The sequence below is a fragment of the Stenella coeruleoalba genome (genome assembly GCF_951394435.1).
Source record: "Stenella coeruleoalba genome assembly, chromosome: 18".
In the NCBI taxonomy this organism is placed as follows: Eukaryota; Metazoa; Chordata; class Mammalia; order Artiodactyla; family Delphinidae; genus Stenella; species Stenella coeruleoalba.
This window is the reverse complement of record NC_137164.1, coordinates 10,392,587-10,406,694: the sequence shown is the minus strand read 5'-3', so window position 1 is coordinate 10,406,694 and position 14,108 is coordinate 10,392,587. Positions and strand designations below refer to the sequence as shown.

Sequence of the window (14,108 nt, the reverse complement as noted above, 5' to 3'; positions counted from 1 at the left end):
AAGAATATAAATTTATATTATATTTATGATATATAAATATATATAATATGTAATATATGTTATATATAATATATACATTTGGTCTTCATCCTATTTCTGATACAGAGCTCCTAAAACTCTTGGAATTTCCTGTGATAAGAGTGATAAAGTTCTTTTGTTAATGAGGTGACTTTTGGAAATCCCCTAAGCAAACCTAAGGATGGGCTGGTTGCCAGGAAACCCAACCTTGTAATTAGAGGGTTAGAACTTTTTGTCCCCGCCCCACTTTCCCCTCTACCTCCTGGGAGGGGAGAAATGCTGGAGGTTGAATCAGTCACCAATAGTCAATGAGTTAATCAATCATGAATATGTAGTGAAGCCTCCATAAAAACCCAAAGGATGGGGTCTGGATTGGTGAACACGTGGAAATTTGGGAAGAGTGGTGCGCTTGGAGGGCACAGAAGTTTTCCCCACACCTGGCCCTCTGCATCTCTTCCATCTGGCTATTCCTGACTTACATCCTTTTATAATAAACCAGTAATCAGTAAGTAAAATGTTTCTTTGAGTTTTGTGAGTCGCTCTAGCAAATTAATTGAACCCAAGGAGGGGGATGTTGGAACCTCGAATCTATTGTCAGTCGATTAGAAGCACGGGTGACAACCTGCACTTGTGATTAGCATAGAATTGTATGTTAAATAGGGGAAAAAAACAACATGTTGGAATTGGATGCAGAACCCTTAGTTTCCCACTACCCAAGGACACACAGTACCAGAATACAGATAACCAAATGTGTTTAGTAAATGTTCTTAGGAGACTTGTTTTGATAAATAGATAAGAATAGGTTATTTGGGGAAAGAAAAAAAAAGAAAAGAAAATGCTTTTTAATTGGTATATCAATCATTTGAAATTGGAATCTTGAAGTTACTTAAAACTATTCTCCTCTCATAAGCATTTTACACATTCTCCCTGAAATGTTGCTTATACAATTAATAAAGTCTTCATAGGTAATCCAAAAATAGGTTTCACTGGGGCTCCTTCTGAGCCACAATTTTCAGATTGATGTTCAAATTAATGCAAGTGTCCTGGAGATCCTACATTTCAGTTTTATGTATATGAACACTGAAGTATATACACTCTCACATAAAAATACTCCCTGAGAGTCCCGAGGCACCACACAGTAGCAGATAAGAGTCTTAGGGTCCCCAAAGACTCACTGTCTCTGCCTATGCACATTAAATGAATAGCCCTTCCACTGGCTAATCTATTAATTCCAGCCATTTAATGATCAATGAAGATTGCTGAGTGAGTGATCTGAGATGGTGATCAATATGCCTCATGAAGATACCTGAAATGGACACCAGCCACATATTGATGTGGCCTAAATCAGAGGAGAGTGCACTCAGAACCCAGAACAAGCCTGGTCCTGGGCAGACTGCAAGATAATATTTCTACCTTCCAGAAGACTGTCCTGGAGAGTCCCTTCTGAGGTATCCTGCAGTGCAAGGACTCAACCTGGACTTGTTCCAGGGAAGTCTCTTACTTCCCTTTCAGTGGAATACTCGTGCTCCAAAATCTTGGGGCCCAAATCTGATTTTTGGACTCTCTCGAGTATTGTGTCCATTGATTGTTTCATACCTATCTTGCCTTAATTCAAAAAGGATTTGATGCTTGCCGAAATATATCTCATTTAGAAGATAAAATCTCGAAGGAGTGGGAATTTGCAGCATCTCAGGGGTATGGGAGATGATACCTTTGGATTGGTGGTCCCTATTGCTGCAGCCAAATCCGCACACTGTAGACCCCATTTATCAATGCAATCCACATAGAGACCTAACTCTGGTCCCAAGTTTCCAGGCTGTTTTTCACCCCAAGATGAGAAAACAAGAATTAGTGATACTTAGGTATACATATAGGGGAGACGACAGAAAATACCTTGGAAAATACTGAGTTTTTTGGAGGTGAAGAACTAGCTAAGAACCATTAATGTCTCACCTTGGCCCTGAGAGAGGGTCACTGTGGGTCTGGTCCTAACAGCCGACTCTACAGAAAATTCATGATTTCTCCTAATAAAAGGTTAAGAATTCAGGCGTGCCAGGGTCCCTGGATTAAGCCTCAACCCAAGCTGACATGGCAGTGATGGAAAGGCCAGATAGTTGTGAAACAAAGGAGACCTGAGTATTCATTCCTCTTTTCTTTTTCATAGAGCAAACAGGGTTTTGTCTCTCACTTCTGCAACCATCATATTCTGACTAGCCTTAGCATCTAGAGCAGAGCTGGAGAAAAATTAGAGGGGACCTGGAGGAAGAATGTCCAGCAGCAGAGCTGGGTTCAGAGGAGCTCAGGAAGAGAAGCACAGGAGGAGGTTTGTCTCATGGAAAGAAGCGGTGACCCTGGCAAATCCAACCAGCTAACGTCCCCGCAACCTGGAAGGGTGTGGACCCAGGCCCCTGGGTACTCCACTGAAGGGGCCCTTCCCCTCACCCTCGCTGGCCTCAGAGTCGCTCTCCTGGTGGAAAAGAGCTCTGAAAAGAAAAGGTCACTTGGGTTTTTCTGGCACTCGTAACGGAAGAGCCTCTACAGTCAAATATGTTTTTAAACTAGTTGCCATGGAAACATGTTTTAAAGATAGCTAATACTACCAGGGAAATCTGACTGGCTGTGATGGCAAATCAGGCTTTGATCTAACCTCATATAGTCTGTCGAGCAATTTCAGAACAAGTGTATGCGTGACACGGAGGTTTCACAGTCTTAGCCCCGTTTGCTTGAGTGTGGAGAAAGCACTGTGTGAGGAGTTTCTGTCAATCGCTGATTATTCAGGGTGCGATTTTGAAGCTGGAGGGTTTTCAGTGCCTTTGCTTCCCTTGCTTCTCCTCCTCCCCCTGTGCACTGTGCTCTAGTCATTTTCATCGCTAATTAGCGCTTCCACCAGAGAGTGGAGAGGATATGAAATTCCAATCAGCCTGTTAGCAGCTTTCAGGAGAGATCTGCCGAGGAAAAGAGCTAAACCCATTGGCTGAAATGAGGTTTGCAAATCATCTATGGATTTCATTTATGATTTCCGTGTGAGTAATTTGATCATTTGGCTTTGGCTGCCTGTGGTTCCATTGGAAACAGCAGCTTTGATGAAAACAGCCTTATACATATGCACAAAGATTTCTGTCCACACTGGATTAAGTAAATAAACATCTAGAAACCCCAATTTTTTAAAAATAAATGGCAGAAATGCAGATCACTCAGGCTCTAGAATGTTTGTTGTGATGTAAAAAATCAGTTTGACTACCCAGATTGTTCAGATTTATCTAATAATTGCCAAATTATTAGCAAAACCGTACTTAAGTAGATTTAACAAACAAACAGGAAACCAGAAGGAGAAACTTCTGAGCTTTCATTGAGGCGCTGACAATCTATAGATATATATATTGTCAATACACACATACACATATATACATACATTATATATATGTATATTATACATGTATGGCAGGGGCTCTTTTATTACTTTAATATTTCTCATCCATGAAATGCAGACTGTGGTTCTGTATTATAATATTGTAACAATGCAAAACGTGTTAACATATGCAGAGTACTTTGAAAATGAACAACTTCCTTTCAGTGCTATTATTACTACCCCTCACACTTCTGTGGAGTGAGTGATCATAGCTAGTGTTTTCTTGAGATGTAGACACCTATACCCAATTATCTATGCATCCTCTAATGATTCATTTTTCCAATGGAAACAATTCTCATTTCTTTCTTTTTCTGGGCAGAGTACAAACTAGAGACCTCTGGGGTGATGCCTTACTTCAATTAAGAATCACCTGGGTCCTCCCTGGTGGCGCAGTGGTTGAGAGTCTGCCTGCCGATGCAGGGGACACGGGTTCATGTCCCAGTCCGGGAACATCCCACATGCTGCGGAGCGGCTGCGCCCATGAGCCATGGCCGCTGAGCCTGCGCGTCCGGAGCCTGTTGCTCCGCAACGGGAGAGGCAACAACAGTGAGAGGCCCGCGTACCACAAAAAAAAAAAGAAAAAGAATCACCTGAATCAGGTATCCTTCAGTTGTTCCTTTACAGAGATTTTTTTTTTCAATTTGAATAATATATTTTATTTAACTCAGTGTGTCCCAAGTGTTATTATTTTAACATATACTCAATATGAAATATACTCAAATGAGATTTTTTTTTTTTTTTTTTTTTGCGGTACGCGGGCCTCTCGCTGTTGCGGCCTCTCCCGTTGCGGAGCACAGGCTCCGGACGCGCAGGCTCAGCGGTCATGGCTCACGGGCCCAGCTGCTCCGCGGCATGTGGGATCTTCCTGGACCGGGACACGAACCCATGTCCCCTGCATCGGCAGGCGGACTCTCAACCACTGCGCCACCAGGGAAGCCCAATGAGATTTTTTTTATTCTTTTATTCTAAGTCTTTAAAATTCAGTGTGCATTTTATAGTTAGAGCACATCTCAATCGGAGCACTACATTTTCACCGCGAATACCGTGACCTGTATTTAGGTTTCACAACAGTTACAGTTGAAAGAATAGGCGATCATATCCAAGTTGGTCCAAACATACTGAAAATTTTTCCAATAACTGAATCAAGTTTAAATTTTTTAAAGTCAAATTTAAATAAATTAAAATAAAATTCTTCAGTCTCCCTAAGCCATGTTTCAAGTGCTCAAAAGCCATACATATGTGGCTAGTGGTACCATCTTGGAGAACACAGCTTTATTCTGTCCTTTGTGAGCAATTTAAGATTGCCCAGGATACCAAAACTTTACTGACAAGGTTTCAGACTCTACATTTGCAGCTAACTTTTAAGAAACCACTTGTTGAGTTTTGGTTCAGTGGACTGGATATCCATAGTTATCTGAAAAGGTATTAAAATACTCCCCCCTTTTCCAACCACATAACTGTGTGAGGCCTGTTTTCTTTTTCTTTTCATTTTTTTATCGTGGTTAAAGATACGTAACATAAAATTTACCGTGTCAACCATTTTTAGTGGTACAGTTCAGTGATATTAAAAGTGGTATTTAAAGTTGGTCCTCATTCAGCTTCTCACTGCCAAGGATCAGTGCATGGCTGCCTGGGGCTCTGTTGTTTTGCTGAGTGCTAAAGCAATGTCTTTTCATTTCTTGCTCTGGAGACCTCCTCTCCCCACAACACACACACACACTGTGTTTCTAAGGAGCCACAGAACACCAGCAGGGAGTGGTTCTGTTTATTGAGCTTCTCAAGGAAAGCAGTTCTATCAAGTCCAATTATAGAGGAGATCAGACTTCTAAAAGTTCTCTTGTGCATCTCTTCATTTAATATACCCCAAAGATATGGTGGTTTATCAAAATTCTTATGTTGTGCTCAGGTGAAGCGTACTCTTTGAATACATTTTATTGATAAATTCATTTATTCTAGGAAATATAAAATAAATATACAATTAAAATGTTGAAATGATGGAATGAACATTATTGAAAAAGTCCTTTTTCACTTAAGCATAGATCTATCCAAATGATAGCTACTTCAAGAAAAAGCATTAAGCTTTACTCATCTAGATTTTAAAGGATCTGTCAATTCATCTGTAAAGAACTGCATGAATAAGTGTTAATATAAAATGTTCAAATTACTGTACATGCCTGTTTAGGACATTTCTAATCCACATAACTGATGTACCTTCATCCTTTGGAAGAAGAGTAAATGAAGTTTATGCAGGAAGACAAGCAGGTTTTTACAGTTTGTACCTTTCCTTCCCCCAGTTTCCTCTCCTTTCCCGATCTTCCCTTTGTCTCCTTCCGTTAAATATTTTCAGAAGGCAGCAAATAGAAGGGTGGTGCTCAGCAAATAGTTAACGGAGAAAACCAAGTTGCAGACCCTCTGCATTAATCAGGTGAAATTCTTCCATCATAATTCAGGTTATGGCAATGACTTGCTGCCACTATAAATATGCACATCCAAGCTGTGTTCTCTGTAATGCTTTAACACCGAGATCTGAAGGTGTTTGTACCCCAGAACAAGACCCTTCCCATATGCTTCTGCATTCTCCCCATTTCACAGATGGCAAATTGAGATGCAGGGAGGTGGGATTCCTTATTCACGGGCACACCACTGGTAAGCAAACCCAGATTTTTCTGGCTCAAAAGCCCACCTGCTGACCATCCTGACTCTCACCCGGCTGGTACAAGGAGGATTCTGGCCAATTATTATTTAGGGGGCCTGACATTTCCCCTTCCTCTATGCGGCTGTCGGGAATGTTCACCCACAAAGTAAAGCACAGCCTATTCAGAGATTTCACCACCCTCCAAACTACACCACAAGGTGTTTAGACACGTCTGTCCTTTCCCAGTCTTTACTAGCCTTGCTGTGAGCCCTTGGGTGGGGCCTGGCTTGTTGGGGCAGGCTGTCGGGTGGTGCACCCTCGGGAGTCTGCCTGCTGCAGGTGACAAGGTCAGCAGGCACTGAAAACAGCGGTGAAAACATCAATTTTAAAAGTTTGGGGCAATCAAATAGGTCATTAATTAAATCTCCACAGTAGATAGGATAACTTTAATGCTCATGAGAATGAATCTTTGCTCTCTTTTAAGTTCATTAAACTATTTAAAATTTCAACAGACACTACTTTAGGAATCACATTTTCTACCTGTCTGCAACGACTGAACAGTTTCACTATTTTACTGACGCAAGTTTCAGCATTCAAAGGCACGCAACTCTTGATGATTCTCAGTTAATCAACAGGATGAATTCTACAGATTCACAGTCTTGTTTATGACTTAACAACTTCCCTTGGGTTCTTTACAATCATACTGCATATCTATTTCTGGAGGTCTGTGTACACACATATAGGTATGTACTCTTGATAAAAAAAAATGCAAACTAAAATGTGTAACAGCAGGGAGAAAAAATGATCAGATTGTTTTAATTTAGTTCTGTTTACTACAGTTTGTGTGACTAGGTTAATTATTGTCTGTTTATAGGTCATATGTCTGACATTGAAGTCTCAGGCACATGGAAGTGTTAAGTAAGCTTGGTTTTCTGGTATTAAATGTAGTAATTTTAAAAGCCACATATATTTGCCAGAAAAAGATATATTTGCATTTATCACCAGACTATTCAAATAATTAGCTCTGGATAAAGACATTCAATCAGGAACAGACTGAATGTTTTTGCTAACTTTTTATACCTGTTACAGACATTAGATGCATCTGGTCTTGACTTACTGGAGATATATTTTTATGTTTCATCCAATGTAATTTATTAAAATATTTATTGAGCACCTACCTTGTGCTCGGCAGAATGTTACATGGTAGTTAATTGAAGAGCTATTAATTCTTCTGTGAAGGAGCCAAAAACCCACATAAGAATATAACAGATTATGGTTAGTGTTGTTTGAAACTGAACCAGTAAGGGAATGGGTAAATTCTAAGTGAATGACCCCCAAAACTGAAGTCACCGTCACCCTCACCTCAAAAGAGTAACTCCTCTCCTTCTGTTTAGCAAATAATAATTCTTTGTTTTGTTGATGTCTGACCTGAGGTCTCTCCCTAAGATTTGGTTTTATAGACGAGAATCTTTGCTACATATGTGCCTTAAGTCTCTCTAACATCTGATTATGTTCCACCCCTGGCCAACCTATGGTCAATGGTTTCTGGATCCCCCTGGAATAAAGCTTTGAATCCTCCAGTTGGCATTCACAGTTCTCCATCTGACCCCAACCTTCTTTCCAGCCTCATCTGTCCCTAATTAGTTTTCTGTACTTTATGCTCTGGCCAGTTTGGGCTACTTGCTTTCCCTCCACGATCAGGTCCCCATCACTTGCCTACATTATCTCCTCAACATAGAACTCTCTGCCTCCTTCCTCATCCTTGTCTGTGAAAACCCTATCCATCCTCTAAGGAAGACCCAGATCTTGCTCCCCAGCCTGGTGCAACTACTCCCTGATCTGGGTTCCGACAGGGCTTGATTTGTCTACTTTTATGCGATCTGTTCCCTAGTCTGCGATGTTTTATTGTTTATTTGTGTTAGTTTTGGATTAAATTGTAAACTTTTAGGTGGGATAAATGCCTATATTTCATTCGTCTCTGGATGCCCTGTTGAACTCCATACCAAGGAACTTGTAAATGCTCATCAAATGAGTAAGTGAATGTAGGCCTCACACCCCCTTCACCTTCAGCCCTGTGATTATGCAAATGAGAGACATAGTATATATTTAAGCCCCCCATTATGCCTTGCCTACCTACATCTGTGTAGAAGTGCCCCTGTACTGAGTCTTAGGCGAGCATTGAACTATCCAGTCTATTTCAGACAACAAATAGTAGTGGCCAATTGTATGTCTTCCTGGCAGATCCCCATTTATGCCAACACCTCAGGGGATTGTGGCCACTAGGTGTCACAGATGAAGTGATAGGTCATCATTCATGAAACATGCCAGTGGAATGGCCAAGAGCAGAGCAGCCCTAGGAGAGAAGTAGATGTTTTCCCTCCTCAGACATGCACTGACCCCTGTAAACCTGCAGGGGAACCATGTGTATGGAATTCTGCTGCTCTTTATTCTCTCTGTGACGGAGAGAACTGGGCATTTACTGGGCCAGCCCTAGTCAAAAATAGGGAGGGAAGCAAAAGTATGTCTTCCATATCTCTTCTCTGTATCCCTCTGTCCCCTTTTAGCATTCTACTTCTTAGACTATGTCTAATTCATATACACTGTTAGGGGTAGAAATCAACTTAGTATAATTCTCAGCAGTATTTGCAGTATTTAAAAAGAAGGTATAGAAAGACAGCAGTTCCTGGAAAGTAAAGTCTCTCTCAGTCAGGAATTTCAGTCTTAGGACTGAGCATGTCAGTATGGTTTAGTAGTAACAACTGTGATTATGTATGACCTAGGAGAATATACACTAAGTTAGTTTCCTTATTTATAAAATGGTGGAAATAATAGTACCCTCCCAAAGTTGTTCAGAGGATTAAATGAGATATTACTTCTGTCAAAAACGGGGAAGAGTCTGAGATTCTACTGTGCTCACAATCTAATGAGTTATCCTGCCAAAGTTAAGTTTCATGGATGCTGGCAGAAGACATGAGACCCCTGGGTCAGAGACAAGGGACTTTCTGACTTGCAGCAAAAATAGTAGCCAGAGTAGCACATTCTCTTGTGCCCCAGTTCCCACAGGGCGACACAAAGAGGGCCAGGTGACACCTGCACGCACACAGTGGCTGCGTTGCAGAACTCTGAGCTTAGGGAGCCTGAATCCTTCAGGATGGGCAGCAGCATGCTTGTCCTTTGCTTCAGAAAGGGACATAATGTTTATCATATTGGACAGTAAGTCTGCTCCTTGCTCTGGAGGGAGACACTTATCTATCTTCTTTATCTCCCAAAGCTGTTTTTCTAGACAGACATCTTGAAAAAGATCATCCGGGACAAAGGCAGTCAGTGTCTCTGCTGGCAGGACACACAGCAATGTGAGTGAGCCATGGAAAACTTGACTCTCAACTTGTAAAGCACTTATAATAGGACCTGGCACAGAGCAAGCCCTTGGTGACTGTGATTATTGCTGTTATTAGGTCAAAGAGACAATTCCACCTCATAAAAGATGACCTTGTTCAGTGACTGATGAAATAAAAAGAAAATGCAAACAAATCATCATGTATCCCATGTGTTCTAGAAATTGAAATAGCTGCTAATTGTTCACAGTTACCCAAACCAAGTCAGAAAGCTCGAGGAGAGCTTTTACTCTTCCCTCCAGTGCCTTTGGTATTGGCACTAACTCTGCACTTCCTGGACACTCAGTGGATACTGTGCGGCTCTTGGGAGAGACTCTGTAAGAGGGGGAGCTGCCCATTCATCAGCAAGTTCAGTCTTTCCACCCTTGAGGTACCGCTTTCTGCTTCAGGACGCAGAGCTGTGTCTTGCTTCTTTTTTGCAGTATGGATGTGTTGTGGTCCATTTCCTTCTAAAAATAAATATGCACCTGGACATTTTGTCTTCAAAATGCCATTGGGTTTTTCCATTAAGTTGAAATGACAAAGGATGGCTCTGAATGGAAATGGAAGCATCAACTCAAGGACTTGATGAGCTCCTAGAGGCAAGTTGGGTCACATGAAGACAGAACAGAAGGGTAGGCTTGTCTTAGGAGAGCTCTTTCTTCTGTCCCTTGAATAATTCTTCCTGCCAGAGAGAAGCCTGCTGTCCTCTGAATGCCCAGCTCTCTTGTCTCTGAGGAAAAGTAATTCATTTGCACTAAACTCGTTAACCCCTAGCATCCTGTGCTATGTGGGGCACATAACGCGAGCCCGTTCAAAATTTCGTAATGTTTTGACTAAGAAGTAAGGGACCCATTCTCTTCCAGGCAGTGTTTGAATTTTAATAAAAATGGCACAGCTTAGACAAAAGATGAAGGTCTAAAAGGATGAACTGTGACATTTCAACATGAGTGAGAAAGAAATTTTGAGAAAGGCTTGGGGTGGGTTTCTATTCCTGGTCTCCTTCAAATCCTGTGACCGGGACTTGTCCTGTTTATTTCAGGAGATCGTCTGCAGTTGATGCTTCTCCAGCGTAACAAGCATATGAATCACTTGGGATCTTGTAAAATGCACATTCTGGTTTAGTGGATCTGGATGGGGTCTGAGCTCCTATGTTTCTTTCAAGCTCTCAGGTGATGCTGAGGCTGCTGATCCACTGAGGAGAGTTTGAGCATCACTGATGTAGAAAACTTTGCTAAAGAAGGCTTGAGGTGGAGGAAGGGGCAGGGGGCTCCGGGGCTGTCTGCCTCTCAGGGCACTCTGAAAGCACCCAGAGGTTCCAGTGGGGGTGTGAGCCCAGAGTTTCTCTGACACTCTGCACCCCTCCCAGCTGAGTCCAGAAAAGCGGGTCAGGATAAGTGGTGGTAGTGGGGGGGGGATGGAAATAACCTAGACAGCGCTGCTCCTGTGACCTAGCGCGGGGTCCCAGCGCCCTGTGGCTGGCACAGCTCAGGGCTCTGAGAGCAGATGGCAGGGGGCAGCGTCACGTGGAAGAGCCCCAGGCCTGCTCACACCCCCTTTCCTCGGTTGCTCTCACACCTCCCTCCTCAGCTTCATCCCAAGATGAGTAGAGAATCACCTGACAAGCAGACTGTCTGCTGATTATTAGTCACATTCCCAAGTCCTGGTGTCCATGCCCAGACCCCAAGCTGGCAGCAAATGACCCTGCTTTAGAAAAACCTGCTCCAGCGCCAGAGAGAGCCAGCCGGTCCTGTGATGTCGGACTTCCAGATCTGGGGTGACATCTCTGGGCTTCAGAGCAGAAAGCAAAGAAACCAATATGTTCTCAGGCTGCATATAGCTTGTTTCCTAAAACATTACAAAACAAAACATAACTAAACTGAAGTAATTTCTGGTGTGGTGCCTGGAATGATGATGCAGGTCAGTTCAATCCAAGTCAATTCAGCAGATATTGGCGGCGGGGTTTCCGGTGCTTAGCCAGAGTCTGCCCGAGCTGGATGAGACCATTTTCTCCTTGGATTCGAGGGGAAAGGTGTTCCCAGGGCCCTGGCCAGCCTGCTGCCTCCTCTCACCCCTTTCCATGGCTTGCCTTACTCTGCCTCTCCCCAGCTTCTCTCGCTTCTCACCACCCTGCCATCCCAGTTCATTTCCTGAAGCAAACCTGGCAAGTGAATTTGCAACCAGGTTTTAGTGAGAAGGGCAGCCCAACATGTCCTCAGATATGCTTCACACAAATCATCCTGTGTTGATGTTTCACAAGGAAGGGCAGGAGGCTGGGGGAGACTGGGGTCAGGAGGGTCTGCTTCCAGGCCGCCTCCAAGCAGTCCAGAGAAGAGCTGCCTAATAGGTATAGTCACCCGGACAAATGGAAGGGGCTCTCTACGGGCCAGGAGAGGCAAGACCAGCCCGGGGCAGGGAGGGTGGTGGGCGTAGGAGCTGTGACCATAACATCTCTAACCTCAGGGGTCCTGGAAGGCAGCCCTGAGCTCAAAGATATTTGGGGCCAGGGTGGCGTGAGCAGGTGCACATTCTTAGAATTCCTCAGATCACTTGGCGCAGATGATTCTGCCCTGTTTCTATCAGTGGATAGTGCGCTTGGGCCAAAATGTGACTGAAATCAGTGATCACCACCGAGAAGAGGTGTTATCAGCTTCCCGGCCGCTCTCCTTCCCGCGTCTTCCCCCTCCTCTGCCCTGTGTTCTGTCTCCTCAGGATTCCAGGGCACTCAGGCTCTTTCCTCTCCCTCAGGGTTGCATCATTCATAATCTTTCTATCGTAAATGATAGAATTATTTTAAATGTTATTTTATTTTCTAACAAATCTGGTCATAGATAAATTTGAGTTCAATTCCTACTTCAATAGTTTTTCCTGAGAAAGAGGCCAAAAGTGGTTTCAGTTTCCAGTGAAAAGGTTGATTTTCATAGAGGGCTACGACTTGGGGGTTATGGGGTGATCTTCACCCCTGTGATGCCCTAAGGCAATTGTCACTGCCACTGCATCCCTGTGTCATAGGCAGAGGAGCACAGGGAGGGACAGGCAGAGGCACCGAGAAGTTCCACAGCTTGTAAGAGGTTGGCTCACAATTCAAATCCAAGACTCGGACTCCAGAGTTCTTAATTCAGGCTTTGTTTGTCTATCTATCTATCTATCTACCTAATCTATCATCTATCTCTCTATTATCTATCTATCCATCATCTGTCTCTCTAAAATATATTCTACAATATACCCCAGCTCTGAATGCAGTGGTTTCAGGCAGAGACTACTTTACCTCAGGATTTAGAGGCATCTCAGGTTTATTGTCACCAAGAATAGTGAGGGGAGAGTTAGGTAGATCCCCCCCTCATTAATTCTTCCATCTTCCAGCTGACACCATCCATTCACCCACCCAGCCAGCCATTCAGTCATCCAGCCATCCATCCATACTTCCATTTACTTGTTCCCCAACTACCATCACCACCAAGCATGTAGCAGTTCCTTTTAGTAACAGCTGCTTTTATGTCATCATGAGTCTCATCAAGGTGACTAATTTCAGAGGAAGTTTGAGGATCCAGACTTAGAGACTGGCATTGGGTGTCACTGAGCAAACAGCAGGCAGATGTTAGCAGGAGCTCTGCTGTTTAGGGTGGTATTTTCCTGGAAGTCTGTCAAGGAGTTTTCCAACTAAAATTAACTTAGTGGCATCCGAGCCAGAAACACAAGCTGTGCTTCATTCTCATCTTCCTATGTGAACTGTTGAGTGTGTGTGTGTGTGTGTGTGCGCGCCTGTGTGTGCCTGTGTTAGGGATGAGGCCAGACATAAAAAGTGCTTTGGAGAACAGTAAGAAAGGGCAGCGTTGTATTAATTGATGCATCTCTCATAAGAATGTACCCGGTGTGTAGCTCACTACAGCACACAAGTACACTTTCTGAATTGCATTGAATTCAAAGCAAAAGCCCACGCTTGTCAGGTTTACACCTAGGAATGCAGTCAGTCACCAGCAAGGGTGGTTATAACCCTGGTGATAATATGCGTGTCCTTACTTATGTGGGAAATGACAGTGAAAGATGAGGCACTGAGGGGTCTTGGAACTAGCAACCAGAAGCCTTGGCTTTCTCTGAGGCTGACTCTGTAGACCACGTTTTGTAGAGCCTCCCTTCCCAGAATTGCTCCCTGAAGGCACCACTCTTTGGATTCCACTAATAGGCTTCCTTGCCGTCTGGCTTTCAGGTGGGTTTGGCCAGTGGTTGGGGAGGAGGGTCAGGACATAAGCAGGGGCCAGAGGGGGTGTGGGGAAGAGACGGGTTAGGTATTTATTACCCCGGGCTCTGCCACATAGGCTTGCTCTGGGCAGGCTGCATCCCTTGACTGAGTTCACCCTCCTGTCAGGGTCCTCTTAGGTCTTTTCTACCTGTACTTGCCCCTTCATGACTCGGGATGGTAAGAGCAATTGCCTTTCCCAGCCCCAGCCTCTTGTAGTACCCCCCAGGGATTTCCCTAATCCTTGCCCATGCCTTTGTAATAATTCCCTTTATTTAAAATTATCCCAGTTTCTGGCCAGGATTCCCTGATATACAGGTAAACTGGAGTAATGGGATCCTAAAGCAAGACATCTAACCTATTTATGTATGATTTTCCTCCATTGGAAGTTATGTAATACCAGTCTTGCCTTCTCACTAGGAAGTTGTAAATGCA

General features: G+C 43.5%; 2 protein-coding genes across 7 annotated transcripts in view; one reads left to right on the top strand and one right to left on the bottom strand.

Moving 5' to 3' along the window:
- RFC3 (replication factor C subunit 3) overlaps positions 1-14,108 on the bottom strand; it is a 731,429-nt gene that overhangs the window by 37,511 nt on the left and 679,810 nt on the right. The gene's annotated exons all lie outside the window — the stretch shown is intronic.
- Positions 1-14,108, top strand: part of LOC307176463 (uncharacterized protein) — a 496,599-nt gene that overhangs the window by 456,902 nt on the left and 25,589 nt on the right. For 4 of the 6 annotated variants that reach the window (XR_013824769.1, XR_013824770.1, XR_013824771.1 and 1 more), the window contains one exon: positions 9,334-10,669. The exons of the other annotated variants lie outside the window; for them this stretch is intronic. The gene's annotated coding sequence lies outside the window, so the exon portion shown is untranslated. Of the gene's footprint in view, positions 1-9,333; positions 10,670-14,108 lie in introns of those variants that run through there. 6 annotated transcript variants of the gene reach the window in all.